This window comes from Physcomitrium patens, chromosome 1 (assembly GCF_059467195.1).
Source record: "Physcomitrium patens ecotype Gransden chromosome 1, ASM5946719v1, whole genome shotgun sequence".
Classification (NCBI taxonomy): Eukaryota; Viridiplantae; Streptophyta; class Bryopsida; order Funariales; family Funariaceae; genus Physcomitrium; species Physcomitrium patens.
In genome coordinates, this window is record NC_143410.1 from 4,546,684 (window position 1) to 4,556,294 (window position 9,611).

Below are 9,611 nucleotides of genomic sequence, written 5' to 3' on the forward strand. Positions count from 1 at the left end.
AAGACCAAACTATGATCTATCTTGGAGAAAATAACTACATCAACTATAAATTTTGCTGGAGCTCTACCCTTTTCTTATATTGTTGGGAGAACAAGCTTCAGAAAGAAGCTATCATCGAATTGATTTAGGTTTATCGGGATGTCGTTGATGAAACTCCTGTACCTTTTGTGGCGCATTCGCAAGATTTTTAGCTGGCTCCCACGTTCACTCATTAATGTCATAGCCGCACCAATGAACAAGATATTCTAACTTTTCCCACCTTCGTCGTGAATCCAATACCTTTTCAACCTCGTATTCTTCGTGGTTCTCGATTTCAATACTAGGTGGCGGACATTGCACTCTTCCAGGAAAAGATGACTCTCGATAAGGTTCCAACAGAGAAACATGAAAGACTGGATGTATCTTCATAGAAACCGGTAACTCCAGCCGGTATGCCACTGGATTAATTTGCTTCTGGATGATAAATGGTCCCAATCTTTGATAGTTCAACTTATCACATGGTCGCTTGGTCTTGATATTCCGTCAAAGAAGCCAGGCTTTGTCTCCAACTTTGAAAGTAGGTGCTTGATTCCGAAACCTATCTGCAGACGTCTTATAGGATTCTTGAGCGGATTGTAATTGAAGCTTCAACATAGTTTGAAGCTTTGATAGTTGCTTCGCAAATCCTTCAGCTGCTGGATTGTTATTTGTTGATGGACTCAATAAATCAAGCTTCGGATGATATCCATAGTTGGAAAAGAATGGTGTTTGTTGAGTCGACGCATGAAGGGTGTTGTTATATGCAAACTCAGCTAGCGGTAGATATGCAGTCCAATCGTCTTGCTGATAGTTGATGCTGCATCATAAGTACTACTCCAAGACTTGGTTCATCCGTTCCGTTTGGCCATCAATTTGAGGATGAAAAGCTGAAGAAAGCTTGATATCCACCTTCAATATCCCAAAGAGAGATCTCCAAAACTTTGACACGAACTGGGTACCTCGATCTGATATGATATCATCTGATAGTCCATGATATCGATACACATAATCGAGAAAGAGTCTTACTGTGACTTCACTGGACAATGTCTTCTTACAAAGAACAAAGTGTGCCATCTTCATAAGCCGATCTACCACGACAAAGATGCTGTCAAATGAGTTTGATGATGGCAAGTCCGTGATGAAGTCCATAGAAATTGAAGACCATGGTCGACGTGGAATTGGCAATGGCTGTAGAAGTCCATAAGGGCGATGCCGAGGATTCTTAGATCTTGAACAAATGTCACAAGAGAGGACAAAATCTTTCACATCCTTCCACATTTGGGGCCACCAAAAATCTCGGGAAATAAGCTCCAAGGTCTTGTTGAATCCAAAATGTCCCGTAGCTGAAAAATCATGGCAAGATTGAAGAACTCGGAGTCGTGTTAGTCCTTTTGGAATGTACAATCGCTCTTCAAAGTATAAAAGATCTCCCTCCACCTTGAACTTGTCATCATTGGTACGTTACTTGATATCAATGGCTACTGAATCTTTAATGGTCATAGCACGTACCTAGTTTAGGAAGTCAGCATCAAATGATACAATAGTAGCACAAAGTTGAAATCTTTTTGGCTTCAATAACGTCGTACATTGTTGATCAAACGCTACTTCTCCAGCCTTTGGTACAAGATACGATCTCCTTGATAAAGCATTGGATAGTCCTTGCTGCCTTCCAAGTCGATAAGTGATAACAAAATCGAATCTAGATAGCGACATATTCCACCGAGCTTGATGCCGATTTAAAACTCGAGCCATTATGAAATACTCCAAATTCTTGTGATCCGTATATACGGTTACTAGATGTGCAGCTCCTTCAAGAAAGTGACGCCATTCTCCCAAAGAATCCACTATAGCAAGAAGTTCCTTATTGTGGATCTCATAATTGATTTCAGCAGCAGAGAACTTCCGAGAATAGAATGCAACTGGATGGAGCTTCTTATCTTCACTCATTTGTGAAAGCACAGCTCCCAAAGCAAAATCTGAAGCATCAGTTTCTAAATAGAAGGCCTTTGTAAAGTCTGGATGTACCAAAATTGGAGCTGTAGTAAATGCTGTCTTCAAATCTTGAAACGCCTTCTCCGCCAAAGGTCCCCATTCCAACTTATCTTTGCATGTTAATCGAGTGAGAGGAGCAGCAACTTGAGAATAATTCTTGATGAAGATCCGATAGAAGTTAGCAAAACCAAGAAAGCATTGTATGTCTCTAACCGTCTTCGGAACCTCTCAAGACATGATTGCTTCTACTTTCTTGAGATCCATCTTCAAACCTTCTGTAGTCGCAATGAATCCCAAAAATTCCATCTCCGTCTGGTGAAATAAACACTTTTCTAATTTGGCATATAGTCCTCGCTTACGTAGTTTCTCCAAGACCAAACGAACATGCTCCTCATGCTCTTCCTCATTTTTAGAGAATATTAGAATATCGTCCAAGTAGATGACAACAAAATCATCGAGGTGTTCTCGAAAGATGTCATTCATCATATGTTGGAAAACCATTGGAGCATTGGTAAGACCAAAAGGCATGACATTATATTCAAAATGACCATACCTTGTACGGAATGTTGTCTCCCACTCATCTCCTTCCTTGATTCGTACGAGATTATAAGCTCCCCTTAGATCAATTTTTGTAAAGATCTTCGCATATCCAAGTTGTTCTAAGAGACTAGAAATCAAGGGTAATGGGTAACGATTTTTCTTTGTTACCTTGTTGAGGCCTCGATAGTCCACTCACATCCGTAATGATCCATCTTTCTTCTTCACAAATAAGATGGGTGCTCCAGCTGATGATTTTGAATGACGAATGAAGTTCTTGACTAGATTCTCGTCAATGTACTTTCGTAACTCTGCCAACTCCGTTTGCGATAGATTGTAGATTGGGCCAAAAGGTGGTTGTGCTCCTTCTTGCAAGTCTATGGCACAATCATATGGTCGGTGTTCCGGTAGTATGTCGGCGTTCTTCTTTTGAAACACGTCTTCAAAATCTTTATATTGCTCCGGTATACTTGCTGTTGAGATCTTCTCCTCGGTAGTTGGAGCCGCATAAATGACAAATGGAGTGCCTTCCTTAGATGATCTTATAAACGCTCTTGTTCCAATGAATAAGGATTTCTTTTTTCGAGGTTTTTTACTAGGTTTTTTCTTGGGTGGTTTTGTGGGAAAAGTCATCTTCCGCAACCTCCAATCTATCAATGGATTATGTTTTTCCAACCAAGAAAGACCAAGAATAATAGGATTTGATGGGGTTCTAATAATATTAAAAATAATATGACTACTATGGTCTTTAAACGTTACTTCTATAGGTTTTGATTCATGGGTGATGCTACCAGACAATAAAGGTCGCCCATCTATGACCTCAATATGAACAGGTTTTGATTTTTGTACTAAAGGGATCTTATGACGCTTTACAAATTCTTTGTCTAAAAAACAAGCAGATGCTCTTGAGTCTAGTAGTGCTAAGGTTCTCTGTTTTTGAGGGCCGATAAACAGAGGGATTGTAAAACAAAGTGCAGGTTGGGCAGAAAGAAAGGAACCTGATTGTTATTGGGATATTTCATTGTCCAGCCGCACGGTTCCTACTGTGGCTAGGCATCCTCGTTTTCCTGAACAAATACTCCCCTAGTCTTGACAAACTGTCACGGACACAAAATACAGACTTGAAATCTAAGAAGAAGTTCAAGAAGAAGTGGCAGAACTAGATTAAACAGATGAGTACAAGAATAACACCAGAAAGGTGAGCTAGAACTCCAAGAGATGTATTGTCGAGACTGAAAAACTCTTCTGCCTCGATCCCTATATATACTCCCACTTAGGAAGCTTCTCGAGCTACTTCTATTAACTAGGAAGCTTCTAGAAGGTTTCAGAGGCTTCTTTTCTAGAAGGTTCTAGAAACTTCTCGAGCTACTCCTATTAACTAGGAAGCTTCTAGAAAGTTCCAGGGGATTCCTTTCTAGAAGCTTCTAGAAACTTCTCTTCTAGAAGGTTCCAGAGACTTCTTTTCTAGAAGCTTCTAGAAACTTCTTTCTAAAAGGTTCCAGAGGCTTCTCTTCTAGAAGGTTCCAGAGGCTTGTTTACTAGAAGGTTCTAGAAACTTCTCTCTAGAAAGTTGTAAGGAATATGTCCCTAAGATAGATGTGAAAGCTTTCAAGTATGCTGCAAAAGAAGGATCATCTTTTGTTATATATGCTACACCTATTTCTAATGGTGAAACAACGTCAAGTGATATTCCTAACTAATATCAAGAATTCCAAGATGTTTTTGAAAAGAAGAATGTAGATATTCTCTCCGAGCATCAACCTTATGATTATTCAATTGATTTATAAGAAGGAGTTCAACCACCATTTGGACCAATCTATAGTTTATCACAGAATGAATTGGCTATATTAAAGGAGTACATTGATGAGAATTCGGCAAAGAATTTCATACACTCTTTTAAATCTCTAGACGGGGCTCCTATCTTATTTATGAAGAAGAAAGACGGTGTCATACTTTAAATGCTTATAGTATGTAAAAATTAGTTAAAATATATTATATATTAATAAATCTAGATGTGTGTGAGAATGGCTAGTAGATTAAATTAAAAAGAGTTGGTATAAGAAAATTTACTTTGTTTCTTTACTTGTTTTGATTTTGTTATTAAGAATAAAATACATATATATATATATATATATATATATATATATATAGGACCTAAATATGTAGTATAAAGCTTAAGAGAAGGTTTGGGCCTAAAGAAGAAAATTTTAATTATTAGGAGGCTTATTGGGAGGGATGAAAGGAAGGTATGAAGGGAAGGAATGGAAAACTTCATTCCTATTGGTGGAAGGCCATGCCCAATGGGCTTCAAGGAGGCTACCCCAGGCCTTTTTAGGAATTAGAGTTCTTTTTTCGAAGGTATTTGGTGATTAGAAGCTAGGATTGTGAAGTTTAGGATTTGGGGTACAATATGTATACAAAAATTAGAGGATTTGAAGTTAGGATGAAGAAATTATAGCCATTTGAAGTCAAGGTGTTAATTTAAGATATTCTCTTATTCTTTTGAGGATACCAGGAGTTATACAGTAGATTTTGAAGATCGAAAGGTGCAATTGGAACAAAAATTTTAAGGCCTAAATCTTTCATAAAAATATTGTTGCTTTTGGAATTCATGTGAAGGAGTTATAAGGAGTTGAAAGCGGCACTTCCAAATCAAAGGCAATAAGTAAGCGGTTTTGTTTATAGTAATGGTTGGAGCCATAAATTGAGTATTTGCACAATTTTTTGGCTCAAAACTTTTGGAGAATGTAAATATTTTTGTTAAAAAGCTATATATACAAATTTCATGGAATTTGAGCTTATATTTTGTGAGATATGAAGAAAATTATACGTAGGTATATAAAGACAAGGGTTTGAAGCGGTTGTTAGGATTTTCAAGTTATCTCAAGATCCACAAAGAATTTGCAATTGAAAATTGTTGTAGAAGTTAATAAAATTACATCAGTACCTCATGTAAAATTTGAGTTTGTTTAGACAGTCGGATTAGGCGATATGAGGTGTTAAAGTTCAGAAAAATCTCCACATAAGAATATATAAGGTTTTAGAGGATTTTATCATATTTTGGATGTTGTTGGTTACTTGAGGCTTGTGTATTTGGTGTAATTGCTCAAAAAGGGAAAATTTATATATAAACTGAGGGCTTTTCTTATTGTCAAGCTTAATTGAATAATTAGTGATAGCTAGAAGCCGAGTATTTTTTTGATGCAAATTCTCTCTACCTCGACAACGGATCTCTACAAATGTGTATGGATTATTGAGGACTCAATAAGATCACCAGAAAAAATAGGTATCTTTTGCCTTTGATTTTAGGACTTTTGACCAACTCAATCAAGAAAAGATCTATACCAAAATAGATTTACGAGGAGCATATAACTTAGTTCGTATCAAATAAGGAGATGAATGGAAGACTATTTTTCAAATTAGATATGGACATTTTGAATATAATTTCATGCCTTTTGGACTCATGAATGCATTAGCTACTTTTCAATATCTTATGAATGATATTTTTTGTGAATTTTTAGATGATTCCATTGTATACTATTTAGACAACATTCTAATCTACTCTAAGAAATTTAGAAGAACATGAGCTTCATGTTCGTCACATTTTATAAAAACTTAGAGATACAAGATTATATGCCAAGTTGGAAAAGTGTGTATTCCACACTACTCAAGTTGACTCTTTAGGGTACATCATTTCTAACGAAGGTCTTATGATGGATCCCAAGAAGGTTCAAACTATCATAGATTAAAAGATTCTAAGAATAATATGAGATGTACAATACTTTTTGGGCTTTGCTAATTACTATCAAATCCTCATCAAGAATTTTTCTCAAGTTATAGCTCCACTTACACATTTGACTTGTAAAGACAAACTTGAGTGGAATAAAGAAGCAGAAACATCATTTGATGCTTTAAAGAAGGAGTTTATTTTTAAACCAATCTTATATTGTATTGACTTCTTCAAGGCATTTTTTATGGAAACGGACACGTCAGATTTTGTTATAAGTGCCATATTATCACAAATGGAAATAGATGACAAACTCTACCTAATAGCTTTCTATTCGAGAAATTTTTTAGCAACCAAGATTAATTATGAGATCCATAACAAAGAACTCCTTGCAATCATGGATTCATTTTAAGAATGGCATCATTATCTAGAAGGCACCTCAAGTCAAGTTATCATGTATACAGACCATAAAAACCTTGAGTACTTCATGTCAATATATGTCTTGAATTATTGTCAAGCCTGTTGGAGCATGTCGTTATCTAGATTCAATTTCAAGATCACTTATTGACCTGGAAAACAACAAGGTCTATTAGACGTTCTTAACTTATACCAAAAGAAAGAGATACATCTTTTGATCACTAAAGATCAATTCTCTTGAAGCCCAAGCATTTTCATCTTTGAGCTATAAAATCAACATTCACTATTAATTCAACATTTGTGAAGCAAATTCAATCAAGCATGTCCTATGATCTTCTTATTGAGGATATCATGGATACTTTCTCTAAGTTCTATGATACTTCCAAGTTTGAATTTAAGAATAATCTATTATATTTTAAAAGATGCCTATATGTTTCAGAAGGTGAAGCTTGATTACATGTTCTTTAAGCTTGTCATGACTTTCCAGCAAAAGGATATTTTGGATACAATAAAACTTTAGAACTAATATCTAGGGATTTTTGGTGGTCGTAAAAGTAGAAGGTAGTTAAAAATTTTGTACAATCTTGTGATGTTTGCTCAAGATAAAAAACTCCTTGTCATCGACCTTACAAACTTCTTTAGCCGTTACCCATTCTAGAACAACCATGGTCTTCTATTTCTATGGATTTTAGCATGGATCTTCCAATCTCAGATTCTTATGACTCTATATTCGTGATAGTAGATCATTTTACCAAGATGGCACATTTTGTACTATGTACAAAATCTATCGCAAGTGAAGAAACATCGAAGCTTTTCATTGAGAATATCTATCGTTATCATGGATTGTCAAAAGATATTATATCAAATAGAGTGACTCAATTCAAGATTCTACAGGTGGATATAAAACTTTCTTTGATTTTTCATCCTGAAACTAATGGACAAATAGAACAGGTAAATCAAGTTCTGGAGCAACATTTGAGATGTACCATCAATTATCATCAAGATGATTGGACAACTCTTCTACTATTGGGAGAGTTTATATATAATAATTTGATACATTCTTCCAGTCAACAAACACCTTTTTTTGCCAAATATGGTTATCATCTATGTCTTAATACTTTTGACTTTTCAAAAATTGATAATCCTACAGCAAAAGATTTAGCAAATCGCTTGTCAGAGCTTCATATAATAATAAAGATACAATTAAAGGAAGCTTAAGAACGACAAAAGACCAACATGGATGCCTATCATAAAGAGCAACGACAATATAATATGGATGACAAGGTATGGTTACTTCGTCATAATATCAAGATTACTCGTCCTTGTGATAAATTAGATTATAGTAGGCTGGAACCTTTTTCTATTTGTGAATAAATCAATCTTATTGCCTATCGATTACATCTACTAGAGTCTATGAAGATCCATCCTATATTTCACGTTGTAGTATTGTGGTTCGACTTTTATATAAAAATAATGTAATCATGTACTTAATATTTAATTTACTAAGTAACATGGTGAGGGCCATGTTAGTAGATTTTTGTTGGTTGTAGAATATAATTTGATTATTACCTTGAAAAGAGGTTGTTTAAAAAAATTACTATAGAATTTGTATGACTTTAATTTTCTTTTGATGGTAGCTTTTAAGATTTGTTTTGGTTGATAGTAACTTCTAAATATTTAGAGTCATCTTTGTTAGACATTGGTAACATTTGAAAATTTATTTTGGTTCTTTTATTTGGTGTTTAGAGCATAAATTATGTAAATCTTATAAGAAAACGGATTGAAGAAGGATTTTGGTAGCAAAGAAAGTAATCAGGACACCAATATAGATGAATGGAGATGAATGATGAAAATCTCCATTCCTTTTGGTCAAAAATCACGACCAATAGGCTTTGCGGAGGCTGCCCGAGGCCATATTAGAGATTAGGATTAGTTTTTTGGGGCCATTCGAGCTTTGAAGGCTAAGGTTAGTAAGTTTAGGTTTTTGGCTATGGTTTTGGTGCAAATCTTGTATGATTTGGAGTTTATATGAAGGAGATATAGGCGCTCAAAGTTAAGGTGTTAATTTGGAAGCTATTGTAACTCTTTGACATGATGCACGCATACGGATGGCAATTGAGGATTGGTGACTGCGACTAAAGAGAACAATTTTGTTGCTATTCTTTTTACATACTACTTGCTAGATTTCTAATTAAAGTGAAAGAATTATTGGATTTTGATGTCAGTGCATTAAATGTAGTAAGTGACGAGATTTACTAATAGTTGTATCTTGAACTATATCTTGAGCAATTTGAAAAGGTTTTGGCTCAAAATTTTAGAAAATGTGTAATTTTATGTCACTACATTGTATACATAATTTGATGACATTTGAATATTGGATTCTTGAGATATTAAGAAAATAGTACTCAAGTGCTTATAAATTAGGGTTTCGAGCATGTGCTAGGATTTCTTAGATGCCAAAAGATTGGGAGTGAATTTGCTATTGGCTTTTTTTTGTGATAAAAGTTAAGGGTGATTTCTATGTATCTTATAAATTTGAGATAAACTAAATAGCTAGATCAAGAGTTATGAATTTCTAAAATTGGGAAAGAAAAAACCTTTCATAGAAAAAATATGTTTTGAAGGGATTTTGTTATATTTTGAGTTTTATGCAAATCAAAGGAGTTTTGGAAGCTAAGATAAGATTCATATAAAGATTTAAGATGAATTCTCTATAACTAGATACCTAATATATTCTTAGATAGAAAATCATGCCATATGATAACGTGTCTCTTTTTAAGCCGTATAAGACAATGAATATCTTAGGAAGAAGACAAATGCCACCTCCTCTTATAAAAGTGGATAATAACCAAGAATCTGAGGTGGAAGAAGTCTTAGACTCAAGGTGGTGCCAAAATAGGTTGGAATATCTTGTTCATTG